Raw genomic sequence first — 20,849 nt, 5'->3', positions numbered from 1 at the left:
TCTCGTTGTCCAGTCCAATCTGTCTGAAGAGTTGGCTTTGGGAATGGTTCCTGTCTTGAGCTAACAGAAGGTCTGGGGACCATTACCTTTGGGGTCCTTCTAGTCTCAGTCAGACCATTAAGCCTGGTCTTTTTATGAGAAATTGGGATCTGCATCCCACTGCTCTCCTGCTCCCTCAGGGGTTGTCTGTTGTATTCCCTGTCAGGGCAGTCATTGGTTGTAGCTGGGCACCATCTAGTTCTTCTGGGCTCAGGCTGATGTAGTCTCTGGTTTATGTGGCCCTTTCTGTCTCTTTGGCTCATAATTACCTTGTGTCTTTGGTGTTCTTCATTCTCCTTTGCTCTAGGTGGGTTGAGACCAATGGATGCATCTTAGATGGCTGCTTGCTAGCATTTAAGACCCAAAGGGGTATTTTTAATTGATGCGGTAGGTTAGATGCATGTACTTACCTACTGTCGATTGAGGGTCACTTTTCGCTGATTCTGGAGGCGTGAGCAGACTCTCTGCTTCTTGGTCTCTCCCGATGTAGAAAACGCTTCCAAAACACCACCGCTTATCTCACTCTGCTTGCGCCAGTGGATTTAGCCTTCGGGGTGCCTGCTCCTGTCAGATCTGGAAACTCCTTGCTGCTTCTGAACCATCTCTCTCTCTCCCCCTCTTGCTGAGTCCGATTCTTTAACTTTGCTTTTGATGTTCAGGGGTCCTAGATTGTTATATAATCAATTGACTTGTTTTTGGGGGTCTTTGTCCTAAGAGGGTCCACAGGAAGCGTCTGACTACTCTGCCATCTTGGCCCTGCCTCCATTATTTCTTGAAATATCTTTCTTCCACACCAATCTCTTTCTCTTGTTTGGTAATTTCAAAGACATAAATAGTAGCCTTTTTGATATTGTCCCATTAGTTGTAAGCTCTGTTCTTCCCCTTGTCCCCCAAATTTATCTTCTGAGTTCTTCAGATTGGGTAATTTTTACTGATCTCTGTTCACATTTTCTCAGTCTTTCCTTTATTATAGTGTGCTGAATGGTGGTCCCCAAACAGACACAACTATGTCCTAATCCCTCAAAGCTGTGAACATTATCTTACATGGTAGAAGAGTGAACATTACCATATGTGACAAAAGATGTGATTAAGATCAGTAAGGATTTTTGAGAGGAGGCACTTTCCTATTATCTGAGTGGACCCTAAATCCAATAACAGTGTTCTTTTATGAGTGTGTCAAAGGAAAATTTGATAGAGAGGGGAGGATGCAATATGACCAATGATGACAGACTGGAGAGTTGTAGCCAAAAATTAAGGAATGCTGTTAGACACCAAAAGCTGAAATAGTCAAAGTATGAATTCTCCCTAGAGCCTTCAGAAGTAGTATGGTCCTGCTGACACCTTGATTTCCTACTTCTGGTCTCCGGAACTCTGAGAGAATAAACTTTCGTTGTTTTAAGCCACCTATTTTGTAGTAATTTGTTACAGCAACCATAGGAAACTAGTACATATATTAACTTGATTTGGCTATTCAGCCTTTCCAGTTTTTATTTCAAATATAGATTATGGTTTTTAGTTCTAAAATTTCCATTTGATTCTATTTCATAGCTTTCTCGGATGAGATTTACCTTTCCGCTTGTTTTAAGAGTGTTCAGTTTACCATGGTTATTATAACTGCTCTTTGATAATTCCAGTGTATGGGTCTTTTTTTTTTTTTAACTTTTATTTTTTTAATTGCGCTTTAGATGATGTTTACAGAGCAAACTAGTTTCTCATTAAATAATTAGTATACATATTGTTTTGTGACATTGGTTGCCAGCCCCACGACATGTCAGCAGTCTCCCTTCTCGCCCTTGGGTTCCCCATTACCAGCTTTTCTGTCCCGTCTTGCCTTCTTGTCTTTGTTCCTGGGCTGCTCTGCCCATTTAGTCTTGTTTTGTTTTATGCATCAGACTGAAGGGTGAACCTCAAGTGTGATTTCATTTCTGAGCTGTAAGGGTGTCCAGGATCCATATACTCAGGGTTTCTCCGGCTCTGTCCAGGACCCCGTATAGTGGTCTCTGTCATAGTAGTCAGTGGTGGTAGCCAGGCACCATGTAGTTGTGGTGGACTCAGTCTGGTGGAGGCTGTGGTAGTTGTGGTCCATTAGTCCTTTGGACTAATTTTTCCCTTGTGTCTTTGGTTTTCTTGATTCTCCCTTGCTCCAGATGGGGTGAGAGCAGTAGAGCATCTTAGATGGCTGCTCACAAGCTTTTAAGACCCCATATGCTACTCACCAAAGTAGAATGTAGAATGTTTTCTTGTGTTAATGCCAGTTTTCTGTTAAGCCAGTTGTGCGGGATGTTCCCCAAGACCATGATCCCCACAGCCCTCAGCCCAGTAATTTGGTCCCTCAGGGAGGCTTGGATGTGTCTGTGGAGCTTCCATGACCTTGCCTTGGACAAGTTGTTCTTGCTTCCCCGGTGTTATATAGTGTCTTACCCTTCACCAAAGTTACCACTTGTCTGTTTGTTTTTCTCTCCCACCTTTCCACTCCCTCATAACCATCAAAGATTATTTCTTTTTGTGCGTAAACCTTTTCAAGAGTTTTTACAGTAGTGGTCTCATACAATATTTGTCATTTTGTGATTGACTTATTTCACTCAGCATAATGCCCTCAAGATTCATCCATGTTGTGAGATGTTTCAGAGAGTCATCGTTGTTCTTAATCTTTGCCATTGTGTGTATGTACCATAGTTTGTTTATCCATTTAGCTGTTGATTTGCACCTAGGTTTTTTCCATCTTTTTGCTCTTGTAAACACTGCTGCAAATGAATATGGTTGTGCATATGTCTATTCGTGTGATGGCTCTTATTTCTCTAGCATATATTCTTAGGAGTGGGATTGCTGGATCATAAGGTATTTCTATTTCCAGTTTTTTAAGGAAATGCCATATCATTTTCGAAAATGCACGTGCCCCTTCGCCATTGTGGCGAAAAGTGCAGATCCACAACTGGGGGGCTGGCCTTGGAATAGGGTGGGGGCGGGGAACAGGGATTTAACTTATACTCTCTGGCTTTCAAGAGCCCTTTTTCCTGGTTTTTTGGCTGGGTGAACTTTTCTAGAAGTTTTTTTTTTTTCATGACTGTGCCTGTCACACAGTTCTCTATTCTGCCTGCCTTTTTGTCAAAGCCAAGAATAAAACATGGTGGTGGAGTCGGGGGGAACAGAAGATAAATTATCACTATTGCATTGGTCTTTTTTTCAAATTTTGATATTCTCCCCAGTTTTCTGCTATTATTTGCTTTTCAGAGTTTGCAGGCAGTTGTTTATATATATATATATAGAACGGATATATATCCATATCCCTCCCCTCTCCCCAGAGATTTTAGTTGTAAACAGTAGGAGAGAAAGGCTGCAGTCGGCTTACTTCTATCAGCCTTGGAATTAAAAGTTCTTAGTCCAATTAATTATAACCTAACAGTACGAAAAGTATATTCATACGGTTTTTCAGATTCCACATTACAACTAATATTTAATTAATTATCACTTGTTAAGTTTTGGTGTAGTATCAAAAAAGAATATCCACAGTTTCTGAAAAGACTCTTAAAGTACTCTTCCTTTTTCCAGCTACGTATCTGTGTGAGGCCGAGTTTTCATGTACTTCAACTAAAACAATGTATTGCAACACATTTAAATGAAGAAACAGATATGAGAATTTACCTGTTTTCTATTAAGTCAGACATTAAAAACATCCACAAAAATGTAAAATAATGCTACTCTTTTCCCTCATTTTTTTGTTTTGGACAATATAATTATTTTCATAAAAATGCATTGTGTTAAAATATGTTGAATTAATAACCCACACCCAAACCCAATCCCATTACCGTCGAGTCAATTCTGACTCATAGGAACCCTATAGGACAGAGTAGAACTGCCCCATACGGTTTCCAGCAGCGCCTGGTGGATTCGAACTGCCGACCTTTTGGTTAGCAGCCATAGCTCTTAACTGCTATGCTACCAGGGTTTCCTGAATTAATATGATATAATAAATGATGAATGTTCAAAAATTTTTGTTTTAATTTCTAACGTGATAAGTATTTATAGATATAACCCACATAAACTAAATCTTTCTGAGGTCCTCAATAGTTTTTAAGGATGTAAAGGGTCTTGAGACCAATAAGTTTGACAGTCACTGATGGTTTCCATGCTTTTTATGACACATGTACTCTTCTCTGGTCTTTAAGAGACAGCATGGTATTAGAAAGTACATGAACTCTGGGGAAGGGAAAAGTACATGCATTTGTGTGTTAGTGTCCACACATATTTTTCAAAATTTAAAAGTTATTTAATTTCTTAGGTTTTGCCTCATACTTTGTAAAGTGAGGATAATACTTCAAAGGATTATCGTGAGAGGAATGCTTAGGATAATACCTAAATAATGGGCATTCAGTAAATATTCCTGTGTATAGACAACTCCCAACCTTTGTGAGGGTGTGAAGAGCTCTGATCTTAAGGTATCAAATGTTCTCCAGTTAAACTGCTGATCCTTTTCCAATCATGGTGAGTGGTATACACTGACTCCTCACCTATTAACTATCTTATTTTCTTATGCTGGATTCTCTAGAAAAGCAAAACCAGTGTGTGTGAAGTGTGTGTGTGTGTGTGTGTGTGTGTGTGTGTGCGCGCGCACACGTGTATGTATATATTTATCTCAAGGAAATGGTTCATGTGGTTGTAAAGGCTGGCAAGTCCCAAGTCCATTTTTTTTTTTATTAACTTTTATTGAGCTTCAAGTGAACGTTTACAATTCAAGTCAGTCTGTCACTTATAAGTTTACATACATCTTACTCCGTACTCCCACTTGCTCTCCCTCTAATGAGTCAGCCCTTCCAGTCTCTCCTTTCGTGACAATTTTGCCAGCTTCCCACTCTCTGTCCTCCCATCCCCTTCCAGGCAGGAGATGCCAACACAGTCTCAAGTGTCCACCTGATATTATTAGCTTACTCTTCATCAGCATCTCTCTCCCACCCACTGTCCAGTCCCTTTCATGTCTGATGAGTTGTCTTCGGGGATGGTTCCCGTCCTGTGCCAACAGAAAGTTTGGGGACCATGCCCGCCGGGATTCCTCTAGTCTCAGTCAGACCATTAAGTATGGTCTTTTTATGAGAGTTTGGGGTCTGCATCCTACTGATCTCCTGCTCCCTCAGGGGTTCTCTGTTGTGCTCCCTGTCAGGTCAGTCATCGATTGTGGCTGGGCGCCAACTAGTTCTTCTGGTCTCAGGATGATGTAGGTCTCTGGTTCATGTGGCCCTTTCTGTCTCTTGGGCTCTTAGTTGTCGTGTGACCTTGGTGTTCTTCATTCTCCTTTGCTCCAGGTGGGTTGAGACCAATTGATGCATCTTAGGTGGCCGCTTGTTAGCATTTAAGACCCCAGACGCCACATTTCAAAGTGGGATGCAGAGTGTTTTCATAATAGAATTATTTTGCCAATTGCCCAAGTCCATTTTTGAGGCATCAGGCTGTAGGCTTCACTTGACTCACATAGCTGCAGAGGCTGACAAACCCAAGATTGGCAGGCAATACGGCAGGCTGCTGGCTTATGTCCCAAGAACCGGAGGTCAGATGATGATGAGCTGGATGCAGGATCCAGAGCAAGCGAGTGAGCTTTGTCAGAAATCCATATATATTGGGTGCAGGCCATACCCCCAAGGAAACTTCCTTTTCAATTGATTGACTGCTCACATCAGATTACAAAATGGAGAAATAACTACATCAGATCACAAAATGTAGGATGCCTACGGCATTACATAACTGCCAAATTTTATCATTTCATAACTGCCAAACTACATCAGTATATAACTGCCAAACCACTGAGACTCATGATCCAGCCAAGTTGATACACAACCTTAACCATCACACTTGTCATCCAACATTTCGATTTACAACGGTAGTAAGATATCCAACTATTTTGCACATTAACAACGTACATCCAACAGTGATGAATGCTGACGCGAGAGTAATGCTGGCTGTGATGGTTAAGGTTTATGTGTCAACTTGGCTGGGCCATGATTCTCAGTGGTTTGGCAGTTATGTGTGATGTAATTTGGCAGTTATGTAATGATATAGTCATCCTCCATTTTGTAATCTGTTGTGATCATCCTCCATTTTTGGATAATGCCCATTTTCTTATAATGACCTGGTCTTTGGAACCTAACCATGTCAATAAGTGAAGAATGGGTGTAATTTATAAAGATCTCTAGAACAGTAAATTCCATGTTGTCCTTAGTGACACATTGAAGTGATTGAGCTGTTTAACTTTGATTTGGGTACGATTCTTGTGATAACCAGATTAGGAAAGGCCAGTAGGAGTATGATCAATGAATGTGTTTAGGTTCAGTTTGGGAATGGGAGTGGAGCTGTATTTGAAAAACAAATCTGCGATCAGGAAATAAGCCCAGGAGGAAAAGGCAAGCAGGATGTGAATTCTGTAGACTGGGATTGATGTCAAGTTCAAGGTCCATGATGTTGGTATAATCAAGGACAGGCAGTCAGTGGGGATCGAAATAGCTCAGGTGCTGTAAAGGGAATCAACACTTGATGTCAGGTAGGAATGGTTCGCTGGTTTGGGAGGCTTTTAGGGTTCAATTGCCAGATACAAGGACTCAGAGACGATAGGACAGGAATCTAGTTACTGAAGGGAGGAGTAGGGCCTGGGAACATTCAAGTGCAGGTACCATGAATATAGTTGGAAACATAGTAATTGACAACCTTTACAACCAAGGTTCTGGGCAGAATCAAAGTATAGTGGAATCGCTTCTTCTTTAATTTATATAAATTAAATTGAGTCCGTTTGGCTAAAAGGAAGCAAGGAACAATGGGCTGTTTAAATAAAGCCAACATTCCACTGTGTGTGCCAGCAGAATTACAACACTGTCGCTAGTGATAGGTTAATAACCATACACCTACAAAGACCAGTTAATACGACGGTTATTCAGATTTATGCACCAACATGAATGTGATGAAGAAACAGAAGATTTTTTATAACTTGCTGCAGTCTGAAATTAATTGTGCAATCAAGATGCATTGATAATTACTGGTAACTGGAATGCTAAAGTTGGAAACAAAGAAGAATTATCAGTAGTTGGAAAATACAGCCTTGGTGAGGGAAGTGACATTGGAGATCACATGAGAGTACTTTTTTGGAAATACAGTGAAATTTGTGAGAATCAGTATTCAGTGGGACTGCCCTGCTTTTCCAGGTCTTGCAGGTTTTCCACCTTTGTCAGGGTGAGTCTTGCCAGTTTTCTTTCACTATTTGTCGTGGATTGAATTGTGTCCCCCGAAAATATGTGTCCTCTTGGTTAGGCCATGATTCCTAGTATTGTGTGGTTGCCCTCCATTTTGTGATTGTAATTTTATGTTAAAGAGGATTAGGTTGTGCCTTACTAAAGTCATATCCCTGATCTAGTGCCAAGGGAGTTTCCGTGGGGTGTGGCCTGCACCACCTTTTATCTTACAAGAGATAAAAAGGAAGTGAGCAGAGAGTGGGGGACCTCACACCACCAAGAAATCAGTGCTGGGAGCAGAGTGTTTCATTTGGACCTGGGGTCCCTGCGTGGAGAAACTCCTAGTCTGGGGGAAGATTGATTAGAAGGCTGACAGAGAAAGCCTTCCCCTGGAGCTGACTCCCTGCACTTGGACTTTTCGCCTACTGGTGTAAGGAAATAAAGTTCTCTTTGTTAAAACTGTCCACTTGTGGTATTTCTGTTATAGCAGTACTAGATGACTAAAACCCTATTAGTGGAAGATATTTGAGTTTTCCTTCTCTGACAGGTTTCTGCCTCACAGAGGTTCCCGCTTTTGCAGGTTTTGCTGTACTTTTTTTTTTTTTTTTCCAACAACACAGTTGATGAGTATACACATTAGACAGGAGTCAAATCAATTGTACCTGTAGAAAGATGATGGAGAAGCTCAGCATCAGTCAAGACAAAGCCAGGAGCCAACTGCAGAACAGGCTATCAATTGCTTATATACTAGTTCAAGTTGAAACTAGACAAAAAGCAAGTCCACAAGAGCCAAAGTATGACCCTGAGTACATCCTGCCTGAATTTAGAGACGATTTCAAGAATATATTTGATGCACTGAACACTAATGACCCAAAGACCAGAAGAGTTGTGGGACATCATAGATGAAGAAAGTAAAAAAAGGTTATTATTAAAAAGACAGGGAGGAAGGAAAAGACCAAAATGGATGTCAGAAGAGACTCTGAAACTTGCCCTCAAGCACAAAACAGCTAAAGTGAACAGAAGAAACGATGAAAAGAACTGAACAGGAGATTCCAAAGGATGTCTTGAGAAGACAAGGTGAAGCAGTGTGATGATGAAATGTGCAAAAACTTGGAGTTAGAAAACCAAAAGGGAAGAACACAATGGGCATTTCTCAAGCCAAAAGAACTGAAGAGAAAACTTAAACATTGAGTTGCACTACTGAAGGATTCTGTGAGCAAAAAGTTGAATGACATGGGACTCATCAAAAGAAGTTGAATGCACAGAATACTATACCGAAAATAATTGATGCTCAACCATTTCAGGAGGTAGCATATGATCAAGAACTCCTGGAACTAAAGAAGTTGAAGCAGAACTGAAAGCACTGATGAAAAACAAAGTTACACTGGAAGCGTTTATTGATGTATGTGAAAAAATTTGGAAGACCTCTACCTAGCCGACTGAATGGAAGAGATCCATGTTGGTGCCCATTCCAAAGAAAGATGATCAAACGGAATGCAGAAATTATTTAACAATATCACATGAGAGCAGAATTCTTCTGAAGAAAATTAAAGAATGACTGCAGGCATACATTGATGGGAACTGCCAGAAGTTCAAGCTGGATTCAGAAGGGGATGTGGTATTATTGCTGTTGTCAGATGGATCTTGGCTGAAAGTTGAGAATACCATGAAGATATTTACCTGTGGTTTACTGACTACAAAAAGGCATTTATGACAAATTAAGGATAACATTATGAAGAATAGAAATTGCATAACACATAGTTGTGTTCATGCGGAACCTGTACATGGATCAAGAGGCAGTTTGAACAGAACAAGGGGATAGTACGTGCTTCAAAATTGAAAAGGCGTACAGTAGAGTTGATCTGAGGAGCTGGACTATATGAAGAAGAACGTGGCATCAAGATTGGAGGAAGACGTGTTAACAGCCCACAATATGCAAATGACACAACCTTGCTTGCCAAAAACAAAGACTACTTAAAGCACTTACTGATAAGTCAGCAGCTGTCAGTATGGATTATGCCTGAACGTGAAGAAAACAAAAATTCACACAACCAGACTAATAAAAATAACATGATAACTGCAAAAGAATATGAAGTTTACAATGATTTCATTCTGCTTGGATCCACAATCGATGTACATGGAAGCACTGGTCAAGAAATTAAATAAGATATTACATTGGGCAAATCTGATGCAAAAGTCTTCCCTTTAAATTTTCCACTGCTTCATATGCATGTGAAACCTGGACTATGAAAAAGGAAGACAGAGGAAGAATTGACGCATTTGAATGGTGGTGCTGGAGAAGAATATTGAATGTACTGTGGACTGCCAGAAGAACGAACAAATCAGCCTTGAAGAAATAAAAATGGAATGTTCCTTAGAAACTAGAGTGGTGAGACTTCCTCTTGCTTCCCTTAGCTAGGAAGATTTATTTTTGTTAAGATGTCAGCACTTTCCAAAGTGATGCAGATTCAACACAGTGTGTACCAAAATTCCAACAGACCTTTTTTTTTCCCCCATAAATGGAGAAGCTGCTACTAAAATTCATGTGGAATTGCAAGAGGCCTTGAATAGCCAAAACAATCTTGAAAAAAAGAAAACAAAACTGGAAGACTTAAATTTCCTGATTTCAAAACTTACTACAAAGCTACAGTAATCAAAACGGTGTGGTACTGGCATAAGGATAGACACAAAGACTAATAGAACAGAATTAATTGAGAGTCCTGAAATAAACCCCTGCATCTTTGGCCAGCTGATTTTTGACAAGGGTGCCAAGTTCATTCAGTGTGGAAAAAATAGTCTTTTCAACAAGTGGTGCTGGGACAATTGGATTTCCACATGCAAAAGAATGAAGTTGGCCCTTACCCTACATCATACACAAAAACTACCTCAAAATAGATCAATGACCTAAATGTAAGAGGTAAAACTATAAAACTCTTAAAAGAAAGTATGGGGGTGAATATTCATGACCTTGGATTTGGCAATGTATTCTTAGATATGACAACAAATGATGAGCATCAAAACAAAAAAATAGATACATTGGACTTCAACAAATTTAAAACTTCTGTGTATCAAAGAATATTACCAGTAAAGTGAAGTGACAGCCTACACAGTAGGAAGAAATACAAATAGGACCTCCCTAAAGTGTTGAAGAGCAAAGATGTCACCCTGAAGACTAAGGTGCGCCTGACCCAAGCCATGGTATTTTCAGTTGCATCATATGCATGTGAAAGCTGGACAATGAGTAAGGAAGACCGAGGAAGAATTGATGCCTTTGAATTGTGGTGTTGGCAAAGAATATTGGATATACTATGGACTGCCAAAAGAACGAACGAATCTGTCTTGGAAGAAGTACAACCAGAATACTCCTTAGGAGCAAGGATGGTGAGACTGTGTCTTACATACTTTGGACATGTTGTCAGGAGGGAACAGTCCCTGGAGAAGGATGTCATGCTTGGCAGAGTACAGGGTCAGTGGAAAAGAGGAAGACCCTCAACAATGTGGATTGATACAATGGCTGCAACAATGAGCTCAAACATAACAACAATTATAATGATGGCACAGGACCGGGCAGTGTTTCATTTTGTTGTGCATAGGGTAGCTATGAGTCAGAACCAACTCTGCAGCACCTAACAACAACAACATCCAGAATATATAGATTTTTTTCAACAGCAAAACGACAACCCTATTAAAAAATGGGCAGAGGACCTTGTGGTAGTTATGATTGTGTGTTAACTTGGCTGGGCCATGATTCTCAGTGTTTTGGCAGTTGTATAATGTTGTGATCACCCCTATAATGGAATATGCTGAGTGGTACCAGCCTTGCCAAGCCTTTGGCTGGTTCTGGATTCTGCCTCTTGTTCGTCTGACCTCTGGTTCTTGGGACTTGAGCTGGCGGCTTACTTGCCGATCTTGGGTTTCATTGATTTTCACAGCCTGTTTCCATACCTGTTTCAGAGGTTCACCAGAAACAGTTTGCCTTCGCTGGCAAGGCCAGCAGTACACCTTAACTTTTTTACCTCAGGGCTACAACAGCTCTCGCTGTATGTTATAGTTTAGTCCCCAGGGACCTTGATTGCCTTTCTGTTCCACAAGATGTCACACTGGTCCATTAAATTGATGACATTATGCTGATTTGACCTAGTAAGGGAGAAGTGTCAATGATTCTGGACTTATTGGTAAAACATTTGCATGCTAGACAGTAGGGTATTAATCCCACAAAAATTCAGGCACCCTCCACCTCAGTGAAATTCCTAGGGGTCCAGTGGTGTGGAGCATGTCAAGACACTCCTTCTAAAGTGAAGGATAAGTTATTCCATCTGGCTGCTTCCACAACTAAAAAGGAAGCACAGTGCCTAGTCAGCCTCTTCGGATTTTAGAGGCAACATATTCCTCATTTGGGTGTGCTACTCCAGCCTGTTTATGAAGTGACTAAAAAAGCTGCTAATTTTGAGTGGGGCCCAGAACAAGAGAAGGCTCTACAACAGGTTCAGGCTGCTGTACAAGCTGCCCTGCCACTGGGGCCATACGATCCAGCTGATCCTATGGTGCTTGAAGTATCTGTGGCAGATAGAGATGCTGTTTAGAGTCTTTGGCAGGCCCCTACTGGTGAATCACAATGCAGTCCCTTAGGATTTTGGAGCAAAGCCCTGCCATTTTCTGCAGATAACTACTCTCCTTTTGAGAAACAGATTTTGGCTTGTTACTGGGCCTAAGTAGAAACTGAATGCTCAACTATGGGACACCAAGTCACCACGCGGCCTGAGCTTTCCATCGTGAACTGGGTGTTATCTGACCCACAGAGTCATAAAGTTGGATGTGCACAGCAGCATTCCATCATGAGATGGAAGTGGTATGTATGAGATTGGGCCTGAGCCAGACTTGAAGGCACAAGTAAGTTTCATGAGGAAGTGGCCCAAATGCCCATGATCTCCACTCCTGTCACATTACCACCCATCTGCCAGTCTGCACCTGCAGCCTCATGGGGAGTTCCTTATGATCAGTTGATTGAAGAAGAGAAAACCCGTGCCTGGTTTACAGATGGTTCTGCGTGATATGCAGGCACCACTCAAAAGTGGACAGCAGCAGCACTACAGCCCCTTTCTGAGACCTCCCTGAAGGACAGTGGTGAATGGAAATTCTCCCAATGCACAGAACTTTGAGCAGCGCACCTGGTTGTTCACTTTGCTTGGAAGGAGAAATGGCCAGATGTGCGATTACATACAGATTCATGGGCTGTGGCCATTGGTTTGGCTAGATGGTCAGGGACTTGGAAGAAACATGATTGGAAAATTGGAGACAAGGATTTATGGGGAAGAGATATGTGAACAGACCTCTCTGAATGGGCCAAAGAAGTGAAGATATTTGTCTCGTGAATGCTCACCAAAGGGTGACCTCAGCACAGGAAGATTTTAATAATCAAGTGGATAGGATGCGTTCTGTGGAAACTAGTGATCCTCTTTCCCCAGCTACTCCCATCATTGCTTAATGGGCTCATGAGCAAAGTGGCCACAGTGGCAGGGGTGGAGGTTATGCATGGGCCCAGCAACATGGACTTCCACTCACCTAGGCCGCCTTGGCTATAGCCACTGCTGAGTGCCCAATCTGCCAGCAGCAGAGAAAGTCCCTGATATGGCACCATCCCTCGAGGTGATCAGCTAGCAATCTCGTAGCAAGTTGATTACATTGGACCACTTCCATCAAGGAAAGGGCAGCGTTTTGTCCTTACTGGAGTAGATACTTACTCTGCATATGGATTTGCCTTCCCTGCATGCAGTGCTTCTGCCAAAACTAGCATCTGTGGACTTACAGAATGTCTTATCCACCATCACAGTATCTCACACAGCATTGCCTCATATCAAGGGACTCACTTCACAGCAAATGAAGTGTGGCAGTGAGCCCATGCTTATGGAATTCACTGGTATTACCGTGTTCCCTATCATGCTGAAGCAGCTGGCTTGATATGATGGAGTGGTCTCTCAAAGACACAACTACAGTGCCAGCTAGGTCGTAGTGCCTTGCAGGATTGGAGCAGTGTTCTTCAGGAGGTTGTGTATGCTCTAAACCAGCGTCCAGTATATGGTGCTGTTGCTACTGTAGCCAGGATTCATGATTCCAGGAATGAAGAGGTAGAAATGGGAGTGGCACCAGTCACTGTTATCCCTAGTGACCCACTCACAAGATTTTTGCTTCCTGTCCCTGCCACCTCATGCTCTGTAGGTCTAGAGGTCTTAGTTCCAAAGGGAGGAATGCTCCCACCTGGAGACACATCATTGAGTCCATTGAACTGGAAGCTAAGAATGCCACCTGGCCACTTTGGGTGCCTTATGCCTCTGGAGCAACAGACAAAGAAGGGAGTTACCATACTGGCTGGCGTGGTTAATCCTGATTACCAAGAGGAAATCAGATTGATATTACATAACAGAGGTAAAGAAGAGTATGGAATGCAGGAGATCCCTTTGGGCATCTCTTAGTACAACCATGCCCTGTGATTAAAGTCAACGGGAAACTAGAGCAACCCAATTCTGACATGACTACAAATGGCCCAGACCCTTCAGGAATGAAGGTTTGGGTCACCCCACCAGGCAGAGTACCATGGCCAACTGAGGTGCTTGCTGAAGGCAAAGGGAAGATGGAATTTGTTGTGGAAGAAGGTAGCTCTAAATACCAATTATGGCCACATGAGCAGTTGCAGAAACTAGGACGGTAATTGTCACGAGTATTTCTGCTTTGTATGTGTGCATCAGATATTTTTGTTCACTTCGAAAATATAAGATGTAAACAGGGTTAGTGTGTTTTTGGTTGTATGTGTGTTAGTTGTATCATGTTAGGCGTACGTATGACTTTGTAATTGCCTTTATTCAGAGATTATGTATGGTTTGGGGAGATGTTTACGGGTGCCAAGTTGACAAGAGGTGGACTGGGATGGTTAGGATTGTGTGTCAACTTGGCTGGGCCATGATTCTCAGTGTTTTGGCAGTTGTATAATGTTGTGATGATTTTCCCTGTTGAAATATGATATGTGATCCACCCCCATGATGGAATCTGCTGTGTGGTACTGGCAGGGGCAGGGCCTGTGGCGGCTCATTGCCCCTTCAGCCTTCATCCCTCTGCCCTCTGCTGCCTACTTCCTTCCTGCTTGCCTTGCCAAGGCTTTTAGCTGGTTCTGGATCTCTCAGCTGCCTCTCGTTTGTCTAACCTCTGGTTCTTGGGACTCTAGCTAGCAGCTTTCCTGTTGATCTTGGGATTCGTCGATATTCACAGCCTGTGAGCAAGAGTCGTACTCTCCGATCTGCTGATCTTGGGTTTACCAGCCCCTGCAGCTGTGTGAATCAGGAGAAGCCTTGGGGCCTTGCCTGCCGATCACGGGATTCATCAACCTTCACAGCCTGTGAGCAAGAGCCCTGCTCTCTGACCTGCTGATCGCAGGTTCACCAGCCCCTGTGACTTCGTGAATCAGGAGAAATCTCTATCCTGATCCACGGACTTGGTACGTTCCAGACTCTACAATCACGTGAGGTGTTTCCTTGATGTAAATCTCTCTCTATGTATGTATTTGTATGCTTTACTGGTTTTACTTCCCTAGAGAGCCTATCGTAAGATAGACTTGAATAGACATTACAGAAGATACCCAAATGGCCAACAGTGGTATGAAAAAGATGCTTAACCTCGTTAGTCATTGGGGAAATGCTATTCAAAACCATAATCAGATGCCAGTTTATACCCACTAGGATGGCGTCTCAGTTATGTAGTGCTGCTGTAACAGAAGAAACGCTGATGGTGTAGTGGTTAAGTGCTATGGCTGCTAACCAAGAGGTTGGCGGTTCAAATCTGCCAGGCGCTCTTTGGAAACTCTATCAGGCCGTTCTACTCTGTCCTATAGGGTCACTATGAGTCGGAATCGATTGGACGGCAGTGGGTTTGTTTTTTTTGGTTTGCTATAACAGAAATACCACAACGACTCGACGGCACTGGGTTTTCTGGGTAGATGGCTTTAGCAAAGAGCAATTATTTTCTCACAGCCTAGGAGGCTAAAAGTTCGAATTCAGAATGCCAGCTCCAGGGGAAGGCTTTCTCTTTCTGTCAGCTCTGAAGGAAGGTCCTTGTCATCAATCTTCCCTTGATCTAGGAGCCTTTCAGTGTAGAGACCCTGAGTCCAAAGGGCATCCTTCCCCCGATTCTTCATTTTTGGTTGCATAAGGTCCCCCTATCTGTTTGCTCATTTTTTCTTTCATATGTCAAAAGAAATTGACTGAAAATACAACCTAATCTTGTAGATTGAGTCTGCCTCATTAACATAACTGCCTCTAATCCTACCTCATCAGCATCACAGAGGTAGGATTTACAAACATAGGAAAATCATATCAGATGACAAAATGGTGGATGATCAAACAGTACTGGGAATCATGGCTTAGCCAAGTTGACACACATTTTGTTTGGACACAATTCATGACATTCTACCTTTTGGCCCCCCCAAATTCATGTCCTTTCTACATGTAAAATACATTCACCTCATCATACAAAAGCCTTAAATCAGCTCCAAGTCCAAAATCCAAAAATTCCTCTTCATCTGTGAAATCTAGAATACAAGTTATCTGCTTCCAAAGTACAATGGTGCAACAGGTAGGCACAAGCTAGACATTTCCGTAAAAATGGGAGAAATTGGAGGGAAAGAAGGAACAACAGGCACCAAACAAGTCAGCAGAACACATTACATTGTCCTTCAAGGGTTGAAAATAATCCTGTGTTCTCTGAGACCCTTCAGACAATGGCCCTTCCCCCCAGACTGCAGGTATTGGCCACACCCTCTGCATCCTGAGTGGAGGCACCTTGGCTCTGGGCTTCAGCTTTGCCTTCTAGGTCCACTGGAACGGTGACTCTGCTTCCCTGAATTTGGGCGGCCCCATTTTCCTAGTCCATCTGAGTGGTGACTCTACACCCTCAGCCCTGACAGGCCCCATTCCTCTGCCCATTGGGCATGGCAGCCCCACCTACTCAGCTTTGGACAGTGGATCCAGCCCCATCCAACTGACACTTGGGGAAGGCAGCTCCACACTCTAGAACCAAGTTGGTGAATATCTGACTCTTTGAAACCTAGGAGGCTGTGGCCTCACCCTTTGAAGCCCCAGAGGTCATGGCTCCACCCTTTGAGACCCCAGAGGTAATGACCACATGCTTTGAGACTGAGGCAGCTCTGCTTCTTGTGTTCCTGGTCCCTTCAGCTTCTGCTTCCTGGTTCTTTGGCCTTTCGGCCTTTTGGGCAGCCTGCATTTGCCCTGCTGGGCTAAGAGTTCCAAAGCTCTTTAGATCCCTAGATAAGTGCCTAGAGGTACCCCACTCTACCAGTTAACTTTAGCAGGAAGGCACTCAGCTCTCTTGCTCCATGTGTCAGCAAGCCTTGCTCCATCAATAAGTGCCCTGGGTCACCCCACTCTTCCAGCAAGCCTCCTGCGCAAAGACACTCAGCTCACTCTCTCCTTGGGTCAGCTCCATCGCTGTCTTGTGCTCGTCTCCTGGTTCTGCTGCTGCCGCTCACTGTCTGTGGCATCTCTAGTGTAACAACTGTCCTCTCCTCACTTCCTTCTGAGTCCTCACCAGAATCGTCTGCCATAATTCCGCCAATAACGTCTTCAAGGCAATCTAGGCTTTTAGGCACTTTAAAACTTGTCCAGCCTCCATCCATTCACACTTTCAAAACTGCTTCCACACTTTAGGTATCTGTTAAAACAGCACCTTACTCTCTTCGGTACCAAATCTGTCTCAGTTATCTAGTGCTGCTGTAACAGAAATATCACAAGTGGGCAACTTTAACAAAGAAATTTATTCTCTCACAGCCTAGAGCCTAGAAGTCCAAATTCAGGATGCCAGCTCCAGAGGAAGGCTTTCTGTCTCTGTGGGCTCCAGGGGAAGATGCTTATCATGAATCTTCCCCTGGACTAAGAACTTCTCAGTGCAGGAACCCCGGGTCCAAAAACCACACTTCCCTCCTGGTTCTTCATTCTTGGTGGCATGAGTTCTCTCTGTCTCTCTGCTCACTTCTCTCTTTTATGTCTCAAAATACAACCTAATCTTAACAGATCGAGTCTTGCCTTATAACATAACTACCTTTAATCCTGCCTCATCAACATCAGAGAGGTAGGATTTACAATACATAGGAAAACCACATCAGATTACAAAATGGTGGACAGTCACACAGTACTGGGAACCATGGCCTAGCCAAGTTGACACATATTTTTGGGGGATACAGTTCAGTCCATACTAGATGGCTATTTAAAAAACAAAACAGAAAACAAGAACTGGTGAGAATGTGGAGGAATTACTTATACATTGCTCATGGCAGTATAAAATGGTTTAGCCACTGTGTTAAAACAGTCTGGTGGCTCCTCAGAAAATTAAACATACTATTAACCATATTCCCCAGCAATTCCACTCCTAATTGTATTTCCCAAACAATTGAAAGCAGGGACTTAAACGCATACTTGTGTGCCAATGTTCAATATCCCCAGTAGCGAAAAGATAGAAGCAACTTAAGTGTCTGTCAGTAGTTGAATGAATAACAAAATGTGGCATATACATACAATGAATTGTTATTCATTCATAAAAAATAATGAAGTCCTGATGCATACTACTTCAATATGGATGAGCATTTAAAACAATAATCTAAATAAGCCAGACACATAGGATTCTACTCATATCAAATATCTAATAGTATAGGTAAATACATAGAGACAGAAAGTAGATTAGAGGTTACTGGGGGCCGAGGGGAGGAGACAGTGGGGAGGGAATTAACGAGTGTAGAGCTTCTGTTTGGGTGATGAAAAAGTTTTGGAAATGGTTAATGGTCATCTAAGATACAACTATTAGTCTCTGCTTGTCCAGAATAAAGGAGAAAGAAGGAAACCAAAGACTCCATAAACTAGTCAATGGGATACTCTGCTTTCAGCCAAGATCTATGTGACATCAGCAGTGATATCCCTTGTTGCACGTCCTCTTCTGAATCTGGCTTGAATTACTAGCAGTTCCCTGTCGATGTACTGCTGCAACTGCTTTTGAATAATTTTTAGCAAAGTTTTACTTGCATGTGATAATTAAGGATGTTGTTGTAAGGTGCTGTCGAATTGGTTCTGACTCATAGCTACCCTGTGTACAACAGAATGAAACACCGCTTGGTCCCGTGCCATGCCCACTTATACTCGAGCTCGTTGTTGCAGCCACTGTGTCAATCCGTGTCTTTGAAGGTCTTGCTCTTTTTCGTTGATCCTGTAGTTTACCAAGCATGATGTCCTTCTTTAGGGACTGACTGATCTCTCCTGACAACATGTCCAAAGTATTTAAGACGTAGTCTCTCCAGCCTTGCTTCTAAGGAGCATTCTGGTTGTACTTCTTCTAAGACAGATTTGTTCGTTCTTTTGGCAGTCTTTGCCAACACCATAATTCAAAGACGTCAATTCTTTTTCTGTCTTGCTTATTCATTGTCTGGCTTTTGTATGTGTGTGATGCTATTGAAAATACCATAGCTTGGGTCAGATGCACCTTATTCTTCAAGGTGATGTCTTTGCTTTTCAACACTTTAAAGAGATCTTCTGCAGCAGATTTGCCCAAAGACACGTGGGGGAGTTAATGATAAATGTTCGATAATTTCCACATTCTGTTGGATCACTTTTCTTGGGAATAGGCATAAATATGAATCTCTTTCAGTCAATTGGCCAGGTAGCTGTCTTCCAGATTTCTTGGCATAGACAAGTGAGCACCTTCAGCGTTGCATTTGTTGAAACGTCTCAGTTGATACTCCATCAGTTCCTGGAGCTTTGTTTTTTCACCAGTGCCTTCAGTGCAGCTAGGACCTCTTCCTACAGTATCGTTGGTTCTTGATCATATGCTACCTCCTGAAAAGGTTGAATGTTGACCACTTATCTTTGGTACAGTGACTGAATTCCTTCCATTTTCTTTTGATGCTTCCTCTATCATTCAATATTTTGCCCATAGAATCCTTCAGAATTGTAACTGGAGACTAAAATTTTTTCTTCACTTCTTTCAGCTTGAGAAAGGTCAAGTGTGTTCTTCCCTTTTGGTTTTCTAACTCCAGATCTTCGCTCATTATAATATTCTACATTATCTCATGGCCTTTGAAATCTTCTGCTTAGCTCTTTTACTTCATAATTTCTTCCATTTGCTTTAGCTGCTCTACGTTCAAGAGCAAGTTTGAGAGTCAGGGAAGGTAGATAAATGGAAACAGAACAACCAGGATAGAAATAATGAGAATGCTGATATATTATGAAAAACGTAACCAGTATCACTGAACAATATATATAGAAATTGTTAAACGTGAACCTATTTTGCTGTGTAGGCTTTAACCAAAAGCACAATAAATACTAATTAAAAAAAGGTTTGTAAATGGTATTGGTGATGGTTGTACTATAACTGTGAATGCAGTTAGTGCCACTGAATTGTACACTTAAAAGTAGTTAAAACGGCAAATTTTGTGTTATATATATTTTACCACAATAAAAAATATATTTTTAAAAGCTATTTTGTTGTCAGAGAATATGGTTCTAGGTTACCAATTACATGCAAGGTTAACACTTTCTTTATGGCCTAGCATTGGATCGATTTTTGTATACGTGCCATTTATATTCTCTAATTGTTGGAAGTAATGTTTTTATATATTTATTAGATTCAACTTACCGTTTTTGGTGTCAGTTCTTCTGTATCCTTACTAATGTTTTTTGCCTCCTTGATCTTCTTATTACAGAGGTATGTTAAAACTTATCATCTGTAACAACGGATTTGCTAATTTCTCCATGTGGTTCTATTCATCTGTTTATTTTGAAACTATGCTATTAGGTAATATAAGCTTAGACTATTGAATAGAACCTTTTATCATTGTGTAGTGAAGTTTTTTCTTGCTAGTAATGGTTTTTGTCTTAAAGTCATTTTGTATGATGTTAATATAGCTATACCAACATTCTTTTCATTAGTGTTTGTCTGTTTTTTGGTTTTGTGTTTTGATTAACTAAAGTTCATACATTATGCAGATTTCCTTAATTTTATCTAGTATCCTTTTTCTGTTCAGCAGCCCATCCAGAAAAGTATATTAAATTTAGTCATCATGTCTCCTTAGGCAACTTTTGGCCAGGACAGCCTCTCACATTTTACTTGTTGTTAGTGACCTTGACTGTTTTGAGGAATATTGGTTAGGTAAAAAAAAAAAAAAATTTTTTTTTTACCTCAGTTTTTATTCATCTGATTTTTTTTTTTTTTTTCCAATGATTAGAGGGATTATGTAAGTTTTGTAGAGGAAGACCATGGAGATATAGTGTTATTCTCATCACGTCATATTAAGGGTATATACGGTCAACATGATGTGTCACTGTTAATGTTAACATTGATTACCTGGCTGAGATAGTGTTCATCAGATTTTTCCACTGGAAAGTTACCACCTCCCTTTCCATATTGTACTCTTTGAAGGATATCACTGCACAGTCTTCCCTTAAAGGGGAAGGAATTATGTGCCATCTTTTTGTAGGGGAGTTCCTACATAAATTGTTTGGAATTCTTCTGCATGGGATATTTGTTCATTTTGTTCAATTTGCTTCTTTTTCTGAA

At 41.7% G+C, this 20,849-nt stretch overlaps 1 protein-coding gene and 1 pseudogene across 3 annotated transcripts in view; both read left to right on the top strand.

The window, feature by feature from the left end:
* The window catches only part of NCK1 (NCK adaptor protein 1), a 123,838-nt gene that overhangs the window by 77,327 nt on the left and 25,662 nt on the right, over positions 1 to 20,849 (top strand). The window lies entirely within an intron of this gene.
* Positions 8,276 to 19,248, top strand: LOC126067946 (uncharacterized; annotated as a pseudogene).

The sequence above is a fragment of the Elephas maximus genome, chromosome 26 (assembly GCF_024166365.1).
Source record: "Elephas maximus indicus isolate mEleMax1 chromosome 26, mEleMax1 primary haplotype, whole genome shotgun sequence".
Taxonomy (NCBI): domain Eukaryota; kingdom Metazoa; phylum Chordata; class Mammalia; order Proboscidea; family Elephantidae; genus Elephas; species Elephas maximus.
Note: the sequence above shows the minus strand (reverse complement) of the source record. Positions and strands in the feature narration are given on the sequence as shown.